This window comes from Brassica napus, chromosome C3 (genome assembly GCF_020379485.1).
Source record: "Brassica napus cultivar Da-Ae chromosome C3, Da-Ae, whole genome shotgun sequence".
Lineage (NCBI taxonomy): Eukaryota > Viridiplantae > Streptophyta > Magnoliopsida > Brassicales > Brassicaceae > Brassica > Brassica napus.
This window is the reverse complement of record NC_063446.1, coordinates 31,328,867-31,347,546: the sequence shown is the minus strand read 5'-3', so window position 1 is coordinate 31,347,546 and position 18,680 is coordinate 31,328,867. Positions and strand designations below refer to the sequence as shown.

Sequence of the window (18,680 nt, the reverse complement as noted above, 5' to 3'; positions counted from 1 at the left end):
CGTAGCGACCGAGCACGCTACGTAGCGACCGAGCACGCTACGTAGCGACCGAGCACGCTACGTAACGACCAAGCACGCTACGTAGCGACCGAGCACGCTAGCCAGAATAACTCTCAAGGTTTCTCCTCCAAAGGAAATCAGTCTACACAAGGCCAAGCCGGATCTTCTACTTCTTCTCCACAAGAAAGTAGCACTGATGCAATGTTGAAACATATCTTGGAGTCCCAAACTAGAAATGAAAAGCACATTGGATATGAGTTGAAGAACCTTCACACCAAAGTTGATGGAAGCTATAATGATCTCAACAACAAGGTCTCAAACCTTGCTTCTAACTTTAAGGCTTTGGAGAACCAATTTGCCTCTACGACTTCATCCTCCAAGCGCCCAATGAGATCTCTACAAGGGAAATCAGAGCAACACCCTAAAGAGTATTGCAATGCTGTCCTCTCTACTTCTTCTGAGATTGAGTTGAGTGATACTAGGAAAGAAGTAGATGAGCTTGAAAGACTCTTGTATGGAACAGAAGTTGTTGCCAAGGCTGAAGCACAAATTGTGGAGAAGGCTGGACAGATAGTTGATGCAAAGATTGTGACGAGAGCTGAGCACAAGGCTGAGAAACCAGTTATTGAGATTGTTGTCAAGAAGTTGAAGGAGTTTAAGCTGGAAGAAATCCATGAGGTTGAACAATCACCCTATTATAAGCTCCCATTCCACAAAGGCTTCTCACAAAGGCTCAAAAGAAGGTGATCTCTGATATTTGGAGTTTTCAAAGCTCCTAAGACAAATGATGTAGTATAAAAGATTGTCGAACCAATTCTAAGGGATTTCAAAGCACTGAGAATGCAAGTACTCACTTAATCTAAGTGCATTTGGTGATTTAAAAGATTTCTAAACTAATGATTAATGCTAATGCAGTTGCAGAATAATAAAAGCGATAAATGAAGTAACTTTCTTGACTAAGGGAAAAGAGAACTCATGGGCATAGGGATTAGACCTTGGGTGATCAAGTTTCGAACTATGGATGGCAAACGATCAATCAAACTATCAACCTTAAGCTTAGACACAGTTCTAAACAAGCTCTATGTCTAGATGAATATTCATTTGCTAACACATTTCAAACATCAAATGTCTTTGGTTGAATAATATGAAAGCAATTATTACTAACAAGTCTAATGGCTATCTTAGCACCTCTAACAACAAATGTCTTTGGCAAAGTATGTTAAAAGCTCAGAAGAGTTGTCTCAGGCATTTCATCAAACACCTTTTGGGTGGAAAATGCCTAAAGATCAACTTTTGAGAGGCCAACTCAGAAGATGCATTATGAATAATATACTAGCAAGGACTAAGAATGATCTACACTAAAACATCCTAGCTCTAACCTAATCACCCTTAATCTCCCTAACCCATGAATTCAAAAGGTGATTACTCACTAATCTCCATGATTTCTCTTAAACCCATATTGGATTTCAGATTTATCATGTAGAGAAATACAGAGAATCGATATGAAAACAACAGGATTGCAATAACAAAAATGATCAATTGAATCAAAGAGATGAACTTTCCAAGAGGTTTTTGGTGGTTTTCTTAGGATAAAAGATAATCAGCCTCCAATGGCTTACAAAAGGTACTTAAACATAGGTTTAGAAAGTGTAAAACGTGCATAATAAATGACCAAAAAGCCCTTGATTAATCATCAGTTTGACCAAATAATTGAAGCGCAGCGACCTCGGCACGTCGCTCCGGGAAGTCGCTCTAGGTGTTGGGAGCGACCTCAGGTAGTCGTTGTGGGACGTTTCTCCCGGCTTGTTCTTCGTGTCTCAAATCGACACAAACCCGAGCGACCTCGGGGTGTCGTTGTGCTGACCTCGCTCTGGAGCTGGAGCGACTTTGTGTCGTCGCTCTAGGAGGTCGCTCCGGGTCTATTTTTGCACTCCAAAACGATGAAATGGCGAGCGACCTCGTGAGGTCGCTCTGGTAAGGTCGCTCTGAGAGGTAAGGCACAGCGAGTTCATGGCGTTGCTCTGGTAGGGTCGCCCCCATGCACTGCTTGTCCAATGATCACCTTTATCACCTCTTTTGAGCTCCAAATGCACCCAAATGTCTCCAAAAACTCCATGTGGTACTCCAATACCTAATAAAGACTCATGTATGCAAAATGTAACCTAAACATGGCTAAATCCTAGTCTATATGATCAAAATGCACATGGGTGAATGGATAACACAATGGAAATATGCAAGATATCAACTCCCCCAAACTTGTTCTTTTAGTTGTCCACAAATGAACTTTCTAGAACTTATAGGGAGAGAGGTTTGAAGGTGAGAGCTCATAGCCAAAAGAAACACATCTAGCACTCAATTCAACATCTAAATCCAACATGAACACACTCTATTATTATACTCTAGCTTCTCTAGACCTATCTCAACTCCTTTTGCCCTTACAATCATCATCAAGCATCCACACATTCAAATCAACCAACTCTCACATTCATTAAGCAATAAACATCAGGTGAATTATTGCAAATGGTCAATTGGTTCAAATCATTTGGTTGGGTAAGGGAAGACTTTTTATTCAAGTGAGTCAAGAGGTTCAATATACATGATCTTTAAGGTGGTTTATTCTCAAGATAAGTAGCCTTGACATGCACATAATATATCTAAGAAAGGGATCAATTCATGCATACAATGCTCAATCTCCATTGTTCTACCCTTTTCCCAAACATACAAGTTACACAATCATTTCCCAATGTCAAACCCAACTCACATCTCTCACCAAAAGATCCTAAGAACATTTTTCACATAAAACTCTTTCTCTTTGAAATCTACAAGGGATTTTTTTTTCTTTCACAATTTAAAAACATTTCTTAACTCCTAACAACTTTGCTAGCCCCTTTTTTTTTTTTTTTTGGGGGCCAAGACTTTTCATAAACTTGAGCTAGATGTTTATCTACTTATCCCAATAAGACTATTCACATAAACACAAAGAGTCTATTCTTTTCCATCAAACATTTCATGCTCCCAAATCATAATCACAACACTCGCCCCCACCTATAGCTAGACAATAGAGTGTCTAATCTAGCAAGAATGAAGATCAAGCATTGTCGTTCCCGATACTCTCAACATTATGCACATGTAAGACTTTCCGAAAAAAGTCTCACTCATCAAACAATGAAAGCTTAAAAGGAGGAAAGGGTTTTGGGAGTGGTCTACCACTCGAGTTTGTCAAAAAGATTGGCGTAAAGGATGTGACAATTCAAGTGTGTATAGCCATGACTCAGTACACAAGGGACCATGAGCAAGAAGCATTAAGTTCATTCAGTACAAATAAGGTTGTAGTTGGCTTCAAAGATTGAGTTTCAGCAACTAATGAGATTCAGGAAGAGTTTTCAAGGCTCGAAACAAACAAGGCTTTTTGAGAGATGCAATAGCTATTCGAGCGCGAGGTAGTGTTTTTTACAAGACATTTTAAATCATTGCTTCCAATGCAAGTGAATGCAACCTATATGCTCTAGACTCTCCTAAAAATGCAAGTGATGTAATCTATATGATTTTTTTTTTAATGCAAAAAGGTATGTATGCAAGACTCAATGCAAAATCATCAAAGCAAACATGATCAAATACTTGGTACCTCCCCCAAACTTTAGTTACACAGTCCCTGTGTTGTCAAGTAGAGAGAGATACCCAAAAGAAAGCTAATATGCAAAAAATGAAATGGTATATACAAGGGAAAGTAATGAAGTACCTTCTACGGATAGTGAGTAGGGGTAGATGCCCCAGCATCGTCGTCGTCAGGTGGGAATGTGGTGTAGTAACCACCTGGTGTTGAGCTGTAGCCTCCAAACCATGGCTGGCTCTGAACCTTGTCAATCTCGACCTCATTATCAGAAGAGGCTAGGGATGGGGACTTGTTTCCTGAGGTGGCTGGTTCAATGGGTGGGTTCCTCCACTTGCGCTGGAGCTGTTTAGCAGTGAGGGGGAAGACCAAGATCCGCAGGCTGAGGTGTAGGCTGGGGGACTGATGTGTTCGCGAAGGCGAAGTCTGCTGAGCTACATCCAGCTATTCCTCCCCTGGTCAAGACATCAGCTACTTTCTTCATGAACTTGGCTGAAGTCTTTGCTTGCTTCTTCACAGTCTTGCTAAGCGTCTTGCACTTGTCTTTCAGCTTTTCTATCGTCATTTCTTGTGCTTTGTTCCATATCTGAAGTCGACCAATATGCTCATGAGCATCACGAAGCGCACCAGGAGGAAGAACTCCAGCATATGGCTTGAAGTAGTAGCGCGGAGGTCCATAGACAGGTTCAGATGCTTCCACAGCAGGTTCGTCATGTCTCGTCGGAGCACTCCTTTTCCTTGGTGCAGTAATGGGACGAAGAGACCCGTGCTCTCCCAGAAAGTCTTCCTCAGAAATGTTGAAGCTGATAGCTCCAGGTCTCTCTAAGCTCGTCAGGTTCTTGTTTGAAAGAACCACTTCAACAGGCTTGCCTTTCAAGTAGTAGTAGTAGACGTAGTTCTTCCCATACATCCCGCTGAAATAAGTGGCAATCTTCAAGTAAGTGCCATCAATGAATCTAGGTCCTGCTGCGTCCTTTCCAAAGAGAACATTCATAAATTGAAGCAGTGGTGTGATCAACCCGCCAATTCCAACCTTCGGGCGCGAATCAGAGGTGTACCATGCCCAGTCTCTGTAGTGCTCGAGATGACTCACAAAGAAACTGACCATCCCAAAGGTAGCATAGATGTCGGTGCTTGGAAGAGGCAACACTCCAGGGGCGGCGTAGGGTCGGATAGCCGAGCAGAGCAGTCGCATATCTTCCTCGGTGACACTACCTGCTTCCTTCCGTGGATAAAATGCATGGACGAGCATCCTATGGAGGTAGCGCACAGACGGATGCCGGATATGTTAGTTCTTGTCAGTCCCGGTAGAGTGCCTGTTTCCGGTGATCAACTTCCAAAGCTCGATGGGGAGATTTTCGCATTTGGGAAGAGAGTAGTCTTCCAAGTCTTGGAACCCCATGACTCTCCCAATGTCCTTGAAGTTCATGTTGTAGTCTCTCCCATTGACCTTGAACTTGATCTTGCCCCATCATTGCCTCACATGCGGAGTGTTATGGTAAGTGACCTCAAGGGAAGACAAGAACTAACAGGAGACATCCTTGTAGACAGGGTAAGCCATGGTGAGGAGTTTTGGCATCTTCAAATGTCTCAGAATCGCCTCAATATCAGAATCAAGAGTCAACTCCTTCAGCAAATCAAGGTCGGCGAACCTTGTTGGAGTCCAAGTGACCATCCAGCAAGTGATCATACAGCTCTTCCACATATGGAGTTTTCTCCCTGTCCCTATCAACAGCAACCGCATTCCCTTTTGACATCTTGGCTTTCTTTGAAGGAGCCTGCTCATCCTCACTTTCATCGTCACTCTTCTCATTAGTGGGAACTGCTACACTTTTCCCTGCCCTCTTCTTTTGCTCTTTTGATTTCTTTGAAGCCAAGGTTTGCTGTCGAGAAGTCCTCTGTGTCCCAGAGCCAGCTGGCTTGGAGGCTAAGGCTTTCCCACTTAGTGCAGACTCTTTTCTTCCAGCTTCTTGCTTCTCAGCATCCAGCTTTCCCTTTGTTTTCTTAACCATTGGTACCTGAAACATTCAAAACTTGAAAAGGGATAAGTAGATGGAAGCAAAGAAGATTAAGACTTTGTAAATGAAAATTGCAAGAGTAAACTCAACAAATGAACTAGCAATTTAAGCTCAAGTTAACCCAATGCAACTATTTCACACATTTAGCACTAAGAAACCAAGCTAAGAGCAAAGAATCACACTTTTCAATCTTATCAAAATATGAAAATTACAAGTTAAGTAAAATTCAATAATCAAAGTGGTTCTAGAATGAGAAAATTCTTTAATCAAACTTTTAAACACCTTAACACACCAAGTTCACCCACCAACACATTCAATTAAGGTCAATATCGAAAAGCCTCAAATCCATGAACCCTAATTTTGTCAAAGTTCAAATTAAACTCAATTTCACCATTAATTTAACAACCCAACTTGATAGATAAGTTTTCCCTAGTCTATTTCACCACAATCAAGCAAGAAAATGACCAAATTTCGACTTTCAAATTCTAGGGTTCATAGACCTACGAAATTGAATTTAAAAACTCAATACCTTGCTTTGGATGAAAGGAAATGGTGAATGGGTGATGGGGAATAAACTACAGGGGTGAAATCTTAGATTTAGAAACAAGAACTAGGCGATTTGGTTGAGAATTAAGAAATTTATGGGATTTTTTTGGTGTGGGTGAGTTTGAGAGAGTATGAGTGTTTGTGAGGGGAGGGAGAGTGAGGAAGATGAAAATCGAGGGTTGTGGGGTAGGTTTAGGGTCGTCCGGTTCGGTTTAGGTGGGAAGGGACCGGTCTAATTAAATTGAACCGGGATTAGATCAAAAATCACTTACCTGAACCGGTCGTGGAGCGACCTCGGCACGTCGCTCCGGGAGGTCGCTCCCGGCTTGTTGTTCGTATCTCAAATCGACACAAACCCGAGTGACCTCGGGGTGTCGCTGTGGTGACCTTGCTCTGGAGCTGGAGCGACTTCGTGTCGTCGCTCTAGGAGGTCGCTCCGAGAGTATTTTTCAAGCTCCAAAATGCCGTAAAGCCGAGCGACTTGTTACACTCGCTGTGGTGATGTTGCTCCCAGCTGGAGCGAACTTTCACCCTCGCTTCCAGGTACTCGCTCCCACACCTGATTCTTTTCTCAAACCGGATCGATCAAACACCTGCACACAACTTCAATTCTTTTTTTTTTTTTTTAGAAATATGATGAAAATGAAAATACTAATGCAATATGTACAAGGATATACATGGGACTTCCTCCCAAGTGAGCTTGTTTTAAGTCTCTAGCTTGACTTTGCCTCCCTTTAGATTAGGCCGGGGTAGGATCAGAAAGTGGAGTTGAAACCCCATCTTCCTCTGGTGCAGTCGCCATGTAGAACTTAACCCTTTGCCCATTGACTGTGAAGTCTCTTCCATTAGTACTCCACAAAACTATTGCCCCATATGGCCTAACCTCCTTGACCTTGAAAGGACCGGACCACCTTGACTTAAGCTTTCCTGGAAATAGCTTCAACCTAGAGTTGTAGAGAAGAACTTGATCTCCTTCTTTAAACTCTCTCTTCAGGATATTCTTGTCATGGAAAGCTTTAGTCTTCTCCTTGTAGATCCTTGAGTTTTCAAAAGCATCCATTCTTATCTCATCAAGCTCATGTAGCTGAAGAAGTCTTTTCTCCTTGGCACTCTTGATGTCAAAGTTCAGCAACTTTACTGCCCATAGTGCCTTGTACTTACTCAAGCTCCACTGGCAGATAGCAATCTTTCCCGTACACTAGGTTGAAAGGTGTGGTTCCCAGAGGTGTCTTGTAAGCTGTCCTATAAGCCCAAAGCGCATCATCAAGCTTAATGGACCAATCCTTCCTTGTAATCCCACAATCTTCTCCAAAATGGATTTGATCTCTCTGTTAGAAATCTCAACTTGACCACTTGTTTGAGGATGGTAAGGAGTTGCTACCTTGTGCTTTACACCGCTCTTCTTGAGAAGTCCCTCAAGCAGTTTGTTGATGAAATGAGAGCCTCCATCACTGATCACAACTCTTGGAACTCCAAACCTTGGAAAGATGATGCTCCTGAACATCTTGGTTACAACTCTAGCATCATTGGTGGGGCTTGCAATAGCTTCCACCCATTTGGAGACATAATCAACAGCTACAAGGATGTATTTGTTGCCAAAGGATGATGGAAATGGTCCCATGAAGACAATACCCCACACATCAAACACTTCAACTTCAAGGATTGGATTTTGAGGCATCTCATTCCTTTTGGTGATGTTCCCTCTCCTTTGGCATGAATCACACTTTGAAACAAAGTCTTGTGTATCCTTAAACATGTGTGGCCACCAGAATCCAGCTTGTAGCACCTTTGCAACAGTCTTGAAGGTAGCAAAGTGGCCTCCATAGGATGATCCATGACATTGTGTAAAGATCTCATCAATCTCCTCATTAGCAACCACTCTCCTATAAAGTTGATCATTGCAGAGAATGTAGAGGTAGGGCTCATCCCAGTAATACCTCTTCACATCTTTGTAGAACTTCTTCTTGGCATAGCCCACAAAATTCAAAGGTTTTTTTCCTGTGGCTAGGTAGTTCACCAAATCAGCATACCAAGGTTCTTTCTCTTCTGTTGCCTTGACTTCTTCAAGCTTTCTACCAGTCTCACAAACTGTGATCACTGCTCCAATAGCCATGATCTGCTCCTCTGGAGGTCCTTCGTCAATAGGAATGCCACACTCCACTCTCAGCCTGGACAAGTGATCAGCTACACCATTCTCAACTCCTGACTTGTCTTTGATCTCTAAATCAAACTCTTGAAGCAAAAGGATCCATCTCAAGAGCCTGGGTTTTGCATCCTTCTTGGCCAAAATGTGTCTCAAAGCAGCATGATCTGTGTAGACAATGACTTTAGATCCCACCAAGTAGCTTCTGAACTTCTCAAAGGCAAAGACAATGGCTAGCATCTCCTTCTCTGTTGTGGCATACCTCATCTGAGCATCATTCAGGGTTTGGCTCGCGTAGTAGATCACATGGGTCTTGCCATTTTTCTTCTGCCCCAAAAAAGCTCCCACAGCATAGTCACTAGCATCACACATGATCTCAAAGGGGAGATCCCAATCAGGTGGTTGGACAATTGGAGCACTGATGAGTTCACCTTTCAGCTTCTTGAAGGCTTCTAGACATTCCACATCAAAGCTGAAAGTAGCTTCTTTGCACAGCAGCCTGGTCAATAGTCTAGTGATCATGGAGAAGTCCTTGATGAATCTTCTGTAGAACCCAGCATGACCAAGAAAACTTATGATGTCTTTCACTGTCTTTGGTGGGGGCAAACCAACCATAACATCGATCTTAGCCTTATCCACCTCAATCCCCTTCTCTGAAATCTTGTTTCCCAGCACAATCCCTTCCTTAACCATGAAGTGACACTTCTCCCAATTCAGCACAAGGTTGGTGTCTTCACATCTCTGTAGGACCCTGCACAAATTTGACAAACAAGCAGAAAACGAAGATCCGTAGACAGAGAAATCATCCATAAACACCTCCACAACATCCTCAATTAGATCAGAGAAGATTGACATCATGCACCTTTGAAAGGTGGCTGGAGCATTACATAGACCAAATGGCATTCTTCGATATGCGAAGGTACCATAAGGACATGTGAATGTCGTTTTCTCTTGATCATTGGGATGTATGGGGATTTGGAAGAACCCTGAATATCCATCAAGAAAGCAATAAATGGGTGATTTGCAAGTCTCTCAAGCATCTGATCAATAAATGGTAATGGGAAATGATCCTTTCTAGATCCAGAGTTTAGTTTTCGGTAATCAATGTACATTCTATGACCTGTGATGGTTCTTGTTGGTATCAATTCATCCTTGTCATTTCTAATTACAGTGATACCACCTTTCTTTGGTACAACATGCACATGAGATACCCATTTAGAATCTGAAATAGGGTAAATAACACCAGCATCTAAGAGTTTAAGAATCTCTTTCTTTACAACATCCTTCAGGTTAGGATTTAACCTTCTTTGATGCTCGATAGAAGTCATTGATTCGTCCTCAAGATGTATCCTATGCATGCACAAAGAGGGTGATATTCCTTTGATGTCATCAAATGAGTAACCTATTGCTTTTCTAAATATTTTAAGTGTTTTCAAAAGTTCAGATAGCTCAATTTCAGTAAGTTCACTACTCACAATGACAAGATAAGTTTCATTAGGACCAAGGAATGCATACCTTACACCATGGGGGAGAGGTTTAAACTTTAGGCGCCTTAAGCTCGCTCCAGTCATCTTGCTGGGTGTCCTCTTGTTGAGTGACTGAGGCTTCTTGATGAACCACTTGTGGCAGCTCCTCATACTGATCCTTACTAACAAACCCTTTGTGTGAATCCAGCATCATCCCATAGGCAGTACTCTCCAGGTTCTCAATCACTTCAACCTCTCTCTCTATCGTCAAAGCATGCTGTAGAGGGTCTTCTAGTGACAACTCTTCAAGGAGCTCATCAGCAAGGGCGTCCATGTCTTCAATGTAGAAGACTTGCCCTTGAACCGTTGGTTTCTTCATTACCACCTTGATGTCAAAGTGGAGAATGTGCCATTTACCCAAGTGGAGATCAATCTTGTCCTCTTTCACATTAACAATAGCTCATGTTGTAGCTAAGAAAGGCCTTCCAAGGATTAAGGGATCTTGAGCTTCCTCACCCATCTCAAGCACCACAAAGTCTGTAGGGATCTCATAGTTTCCAACCATCACGGGGAGGTCCTCCAAGATACCCACAGGGTACTTCACTGAACGATCAGCCAATACCAGAGAAAGTCTACACTTCTTGTACTGAGTGAAACCAAGCTTCTTAGCAACAGATAAAGACATCAAGCTGACACTAGCTCCCAAATCGCAGAGACATCTCTCAAATACAATAGGTCCAAGAGCACAGGTTAATGTGAAGCATCCTGGATCTTCAAGCTTCTTTGGAACAACAAGCTTCTGGATGATGGCACTGCACTCATGAGTGAGAATCATCATGCCCTCCATCTCTTTCTTCTTTGCAGCTACAACATCTTTCAGGAACTTGCTATATTGAGGAATCAGCATGAAAGCATCAATAACGGGCATTGTGACTTGAACTTCACTCATCTGCTTCTCAAATAGAGCTTTGTACTTCTCTAGCAGCAGCCTCTTGAATCTACCAGGGAATGGAGGTTTCGGTTCATAGGGAGGAGGAACAAAAGAATTCTCACTTGCTGGAACAACAACTTCACCATCTTTCACTATTTTCTTCTCTTCCCCAACCTTTCCTTTACCTTTGGCTTCCACAATCTTCTCCAAAATCTCATCAACAATCACCACTTCATCATCTATGTTGATGGCCACCCCCTCACCTTGTTTCTCAGCATCCTTGGTGAGAGCTCTATGAGGTAACTCCTTACCACTCCTGAGGGTGATAGCTTTCATGGCCTCTTTGGGGTTTTGCTTAGATTTTCCAGGTAAAGAATCTTGTTGGCGATTTTGGTGAGTGTTCATGGCAGCAAACTGGTTCTCCAAAGCTTTGAACTTGTTGTTGAGATCACTGTAGCTCCTATCAATCTTTGAGTGAAGGTTCTTCAACTCATAACCAACATGCTTCTCACTTCTAGTCTGAGACTCCAAGATTTGTTTCAGTAGGGCATCAGTGTTGCTTTCTTGAGGAGTAGAGGTAGAAGGATTAGCTTGTTGTTGGGAAGAATGGTGTCCTTTGTTGTTGAAACCAGGAGGAGGGTTTTGCTGAGGCTGATAGCTGCCTTGCTGGTTGTTCCTAGGCTGATAACCACTTTGTTGGTTGTTGGAATAGGATTTCTGTTGGTAGTTGTTGTACTGAAAGTTTGGCTTTTTTTTGTACCAGCTACCATTGTTGTTAATGAACACAGCTCTTCTTGACCTTCCAAACCCTCAACCTCATGGACAACAGGTGGTGTCTCTTGGTTTGGGTTACCAACAAATTTCAGCTGCTCTTGGGTGGATTTATCAGCAATGAGTATGTCTATCTTATCCTGTAGAGCCTTTAACTCCTTCCTCGTCTGATTGTCATCTGTTCTACTGCCTCTGTCGTGGTCTCCACTGTAGACTGCGTCACTCTTTACCATGTTGTCAACCAGCTCTTCTGCATCTTCCTCAGTTCTTCCCAAGAAGAACCCATTGCTAGTTGTATCCAATCTGGCTATGTACTTAGGAAGAGCACCCCTGTAGAATGTGCTCAGCAAGCTTTCCCTAGAGAAACCATGGTGTGGGCATTGAGCTTGGTAGCCCTTGAATCTCTCCCAGGCTTCACTGAATCCTTCCAAGTTCTTCTGTTGAAAGCTGGAAATCTCATTTCTCAGCTTAGCAGTTCTTGAAGTAGAGAAGAACTTCTCCAAAAATGATTTCTTGCAGTCATCCCAGGTGGTGATAGAGTCGCTGGGTAGAGACTTCTCCCACTGACGTGCCTTATCCCCCAAAGAGAAAGGGAATAGCTTGAGCTTTAAGGCATCCTCGGACACACCATTAGTTTTTGACAACCCACAGTAGCTGTCGAACCTGTCCATGTGATCAAATGGGTCCTCTACAGCCAAGCCATGATACTTGTTGTTCTCGATCACGTTGAGGAGTCCTGATTTGATCTCAAAGTTGTTAGCTGCCACAGCCGGTGCTCGGATTCCCAGTCTATGACCATGAATGTTGGGGCGGTCATAAGTGCCAATGGGTCGAGCTGCTCGTTGTGGGTGTTGTGGAACGTTGTTGGCTCCATTGGCGTTCGCATCATCTTGAGGTTGGTCTCCCATATCAATATCCAATCTCTGCAAGTGAGCCTGTTGCTCTTCTTCTCTTCTCTTTCTAGCACACTCTCTCTCTAAAGCTCTGATGTCTGCAACTCTGGGAACTAGGTTTGATGGACCTCTGCTCCTCAAGTTCATACACCAGAAAGTAAAAGGGAGGTGAAGAAGGAGAATCAGTAACAAAAGAAAAAAAAATAAAAATGACTTAGTCTCAAGCAAGTGACTAAGTCTCATTGTTCAAATCTACTCAGAATTTGGCAACGGCGCCAATTTGATGTTAGGAGTTTTCAAGGCTCCTAAGACAAATGATGTAGTATAAAAGATTGTCGAACCAATTCTAAGGGATTTCAAAGCACTGAGAATTCAAGTACTCACTCAATCTAAGTGCAACCGGTGATTTAAAAGATTTCTAAACTAATGATTAATGCTAATGCAGTTGCAGAATAATAAAAGCGATAAATGAAGTAACTTTCTTGACTAAGGGAAAAGAGAACTCATGGGCATAGGGATTAGACCTTGGGTGATCAAGTTTCGAACTAAGGATGGCAAACGATCAATCAAACTATCAACCTTAAGCTTAGACACAGTTCTAAACAAGCTCTATGTCTAGATGAATGTTCATTTGCTAACACATTTCAAACAACAAATGTCTTTGGTTGAATAATATGAAAGCAATCATTACTAACAAGTCTAATGGCTATCTTAGCACCTCTAACAACAAATGTCTTTGGCAAAGTATGCTAAAAGCTTAGAAGAGTTGTCTCAGGCATTTCATCAAACACCTTTTGGGTGGAAAATGCCTAAAGATCAACTTTTGAGAGGCCAACTCAGAAGATGCATTATGAATACTCTACTAGCAAGGACTAAGAATGATCTACACTAAAACATCCTAGCTCTAACCTAATCACCCTTAATCTCCCTAACCCATGAATTCAAAAGGTGATTACTCACTAATCTCCATGATTCCTCTTAAACCCATATTGGATTTCAGATTTATCATGTAGAGAAATACAGAGAATCGATATGAAAACAACAAGATTGCAATAACAAAAATGATCAATTGAATCAAAGAGATGAACTTTCCAAGAGGTTTTTGGTGGTTTTCTTAGGATAAAAGATAATCAGCCTCCAATGGCTTACAAAAGGTACTTAAACATAGGTTTAGAAAGTGTAAAACGTGCATAACAAATGACCAAAAGGCCCTTGATTAATCATAAGTTCGACCAAATAATTGAAGCGCAGCGACCTTGGCACGTCGCTCCGGGAGGTCGCTCTAAGTGTTGGGAGCGACCTCAGGTAGTCGTTGTGGGACGTTGCTCCCGGCTTGTTCTTCGTGTCTCAAATCGACACAAACCCGAACGACCTTGGGGTGTCGCTGTGCTGACCTCGCTCTGGAGCTGGAGCGACTTCGTGTCGTCGCTCTAGGAGGTCGCTCCGGGTCTATTTTTGCACTCCAAAACGATGAAATGGCGTCGCTCTGGTAGGGTCGCCCCCATGCACTGCTCGTCCAACGATCACCTGTATCACCTCTTTTGAGCTCCAAATGCACCCAAATGTCTCCAAGAACTCCATGTGGTACTCCAATACCTAATAAAGACTCATGTATGCAAAATGCAACCTAAACATAGCTAAATCCTAGTCTATATGATCAAAATGCACATGGGTGAATGGATAACACAATGGAAATATGCAAGATATCAATCTCCAAAAGTTTAGAAAAGACATGGGTGATGTAGGAGTCAAGCTTTCACAGGTAACGAATATGCATGATGCTTATGTCCAAATGATGCTCATCAAGGACATTCTAGCTTACAAAAAAGAAGTAGGAGAGCTCCTTGACATCTCTACTATGCAGCTAGATCCACCAGTCACACCAAAGTCTCTTCCGAAATTAGAAACCCAAGGGAAGTTCACCTTGTCTTGCTCTCTTGGTAAGTTCACACTTGATGATGCTCTTGTTGATTATGGTGCAAGTGTGAATGTGATCTCAATATAGATGGTGAAGAGTCTTGGGATTGAAAACATGGAGTCAAACACATCTTTACTAATGTTTGGAGACTCCTCTTCTACAATCCCAATTGGTCTCATCAAGGACTTTCCTTTGAAGATAGGAGCTTGCACCATTCCTATTGACCTCACTGTTTTGAAGATGGCAACTGAGAAGAGAGGCCCATTGATCTTTGGCACACCATTTCCCACAACAGTAGGAGCTTGCATTGACTTTGCCAACAAGAAGGTCACACTCCTTAATGTGAACAAAGCTGTCTCCTACCCAATCAAGTCTCCAATGATGAATGTTGAGTATTGTGGAACCATCACTTGTGGAGAACCTTCCATTGAAAAGATCAAGGATGAAATGGTTGTTAGTGGAAAAGAAAGTCTTGATGGAGAGTCTTCTAAAGAGATGTGTGATGAGCACTTGGAAAGTGCTACAAATGAGGAGGTGAGTAGAGCCACAAAGGTTGCTCATGACAAGAAAAAGATGATGAAATAACCTCACCCTCCACCTCTTGATATGCCACACACTCTCACTCTTCATCTAATGAAGTTCAAGGATGGAGCTATTGAGTACAAGATCAAATGCAAAGGAAAGTTTACACCATTCTCAAGTGCAAAGGCTATCATCACTCCACAACTACAAGATGATCCAATCAAGCTTCAAGAGCTTCTCCCTCAAGTCCTCACTATCATTCTTGAAGGTGGGAAAGAAACTCCTCTTCATTAGCCAATTGGAAGGAAAGTCAAGCTAGAGACTTAAAACAAGCTCACTTGGGAGGAAGTCTCATGGTATCCTTTGTATATATTTTATATATCTTTTTTCTTGCTTTAGTGTGTTTGAATAAGCTTAGGGCCAAGTTTGGGGGAATTCTCAAAAAAATTCCAAAGGTCATGTAGAAAATTCCAAGGTGACAACAAATCCTCTCTCCTCATTCCCTTCTCTCATCAAAGCCAACTCCAAGTAAGTGCATCTCCACCCTTGTAAATACTTAGTTCTTTCATCTTTTATCTCTACTTTGATCTCTCTTTCAAGTTTACTCTCACACAAGAGACTGTGTGAAGTAAGTTTGGGGGAGAGTCTACTATCTCACATTGTGTTTTGTTTTGTTTACTTGTCATGAGTCTCATGCATAGAAAAAAAAATTGAAAATTTTGAAAATCACAAAAAGAAGCATTTAGTTGCATCATTTGCATCTTTAGGATTGAGTCTAGAAGCATTTAGATTGCATTCATACATTGAGAGAAACCTTGTAAAGAACACATGTCTAAAACTCAATTTGACATTCTAGCTAAACATACCAAGTAGCTTAAGCATCTCTTGAAAAAGATTGTAAGCTTCGAGCCTTGAAAACTCTTCTTGAAACTGGTTGCTTGCTTGATGATTGACATTGTTCTTGAAACCAACTCCAAATGAACTAAGGCTTAATGAACTTAATCTCTCTTGCATATGAGCATTTGCATACTTGATCATGGATATTATACACATTTGGGTTATCTTTCTCCTTTGTATCAATCTTTGTTAACCCAAATGGCACTCCATACCCATTAACCCTCACCATTCTTTAAAACCAACATTAATTTGTTTGAGTGATGCCTTTTATTGATAGCATGTCATGTGAAAAATCTTGAGAGTATTAGGAGCGGCAATGGGGTTGTTCTCATCTTTGGCTAGCATTAGGACGTCATTTGTGCTAGCCTCTAGGATGGTTGTTGGGTTTGTGAGCTTAAATTCTTTTGATCTTGGGAATGAGAGAGATTGAGTGAAAGAAATGAACCAAAAAGAATGCTTAAAGTAAGAAACCCCTAGGGACAAAGAAAGTTAGAAAGAAAAAGCTCTAGAGTATCAATAGAACCCCCTCCCCAAAAAAAAAAAATCAAAGAAACAATAAGTGAGTGGGGAAAAAGAAAAGAAGAGAGATGGGTCAAAAAGTTTAAATTCAAAAGAACAAGTCCTTAGTTGGTTAAATCAAAGGAAAGAAAAGAGAGTTCATTGGGTGAGAGATGAAAGTGAGAGTATTTTGGGTTTGGGAAAGAAGGAAAAGAAGGGTATAGAACTTAAAGTTAATTAGGAAAGGGGTAGAATGATGAGAACAAGCATTGTATGCATGAATTGCTTCTTTTCTTAGATAAATTTTGCATAATGATCTTGCTCCTATTCTTGAGTGTGAGTCACTATAAATGATGCAATTGAAACCTATTTTTCTTCACATTAGACCATCTTCTCTCACCAAGCCAAATGATTGAGATCAAATGTCCATTTGCAAGAATTCACCTTGTGTGTGTGTGTTTGAATAAATGTGAGGGTTGGCTAAGGAACTTGTTGGTTGAATGGCATTACAACTTGTGTAGAGATAAAAGAATCTTGATAGGCCTTGAGAAGCTAGAGTGCACTAAGAGATTTGCTCATGCTATTTGCTATGTTTTCCTTTGGATGTTTGGTTGAAGGCTAGAAAGTGTTCTTTTGGTTATGAGTTCTCATTTTTAAACCTCTCTCCCTTTAGCTCTTGAAAGTTTACTTGTGGACAAGTAAAAAGTAAGTTTGGGAGAGTTGATATAACATGATTTTAATGGTATTTAGAATATCATTTAGCTCATTCTAATCATTCTAGGTTGCATTTAGGTCTTTATATTGCATTTTCATACATAATTGCATTTGATAGGGTTTGGATTGCACAAATGAGGAGTTTTGGGCGATATCAAGGGTCAATTTGAACGTTTTATGACTTTGGGGCCAGAATGAAAGATATCAACAGTCCAGGGACCCGATGTGCAAATAGCTTAAAAGTCACCATCGTTGATCTTCGATGGAGCTCCTCTTCGATCCGCGACAGCGATTCTTGAAGCGACGACGAGCCTCACCGGAGAAGAGCACACCAGAGGATCTGAGCTGGCCTGAACATGATGATCCGCGGCGGAGTTCGTGGTGGCAAGCGGAGGTTTCAAGCGACGATGACCAGTGGATCTTTGAGACACGACGAAGGAGCTGAGCACGAGAACAACCATGGCTTGGATCCGAGGCACGGACAAGACAGAAGAGGAAAGTGACGACGGAGGAGTCAGGCTGAGCCGCGGCTGTCAAGAACGGAGCACCAGAGCCTCGACGAGCTTGGACACCATTTTAGACCCCAAGGGAGTTGATTCACAGCGGTTTGTTGTTGCGGGGAAGAGACGTCGCTGGAAACAGAGCGGTTCAGTGTTGCGGGTTGGTAAGCTCGCTCGTATTGTCACGAGCTCGGGAGCGGCTTGATGCTAGCGAGGAGAAGAAACCGTGCGCGGTAACTTGGAAAAACTCGTAAGCTTCAAAGCGGCTTGGCGAAACGGGTTGATGAAGCCGATGTGGTCATCCATTTTGCGAAATTAAATTATTGACCGGTTTAATCCGGTTTGACTCTGGTTTGTGGGGTCAAACCAGTTCGAGTTTTACCACCCTATAAATAGATTTAGACCTACAAACCTTAGAGATATCTTGTTTTCTCTCAAAATACATTTTGACTTTGGAGAAAGTGTGAATCTTTATTAATTTAATATTTCTTTTTTGAGTAATTTGAGTCTATCTCATCTTCTTAACATGATTTTTTTTGAATCTATTATGGGTTTAAAGTTAATCATGAAGATTAGTGAATAGATTCTTTTTGGATTCATGGGGTAGGATGATTAGGATGATTAAGTGATGATCTAGAATGTTTAGGTCAACAGCCATGGCGGGTGGCTTCTGATGCAGCTTGGGATGCAACAACTGGTAACTGTGTCCTGGGATGGCACATCTCCGACGCTGATGCAACATCAGCAAGCAACTTTACCTCAAAACGCCGTCATGTACCCTCGGCCCTTGTAGCAGAGGCTTTGGCGTTGAAGACTGCAGTCTCAACTGCAGTTCTACGGGGTGCTACTTCTTTAGTGGTATCCTCAGACTCGAAGACGCTTATCAATCTCCTAGTGGTAAAGGAGAATCATCTTCATGTCCAAGGAATATTGTTTGACATCCATCGACTTTGTTCCACCCTTATCTTTGTTTACTTTCAATTTGTACCTCGCAACGCAAACTCTTTGGCGGATGCTCTTGCCAAATCGGCACTCTGTGCTTTGAAGAACTCTCCATGTGTGGATGAGTAAATTAACATTGTGATCTTTGAACTTGAATGAAATTATGGTTTGAACAAAAAAAAAGACTCTTTTTGGATTCATGGGGTAGGATGATTAGGATGATTAAGTGATGATCTAGAATGTTTAGAGTAGATTAATATGTTTCCTTGCTGATTGAGTGATCTTAATGCTAATCTAGAGTTGGTCATAGA

General features: G+C 41.8%; 1 non-coding gene across 1 annotated transcript; it reads left to right on the top strand.

Annotated features, from left to right (window-relative positions):
- Positions 1-11,848: 11,848 nt before the first annotated feature.
- LOC125584653 lies at positions 11,849-11,955 on the top strand. The gene has a single exon (XR_007321563.1). It is a non-coding gene; the product is annotated as a small nucleolar RNA R71 (small nucleolar RNA).
- Positions 11,956-18,680: the final 6,725 nt, after the last annotated feature.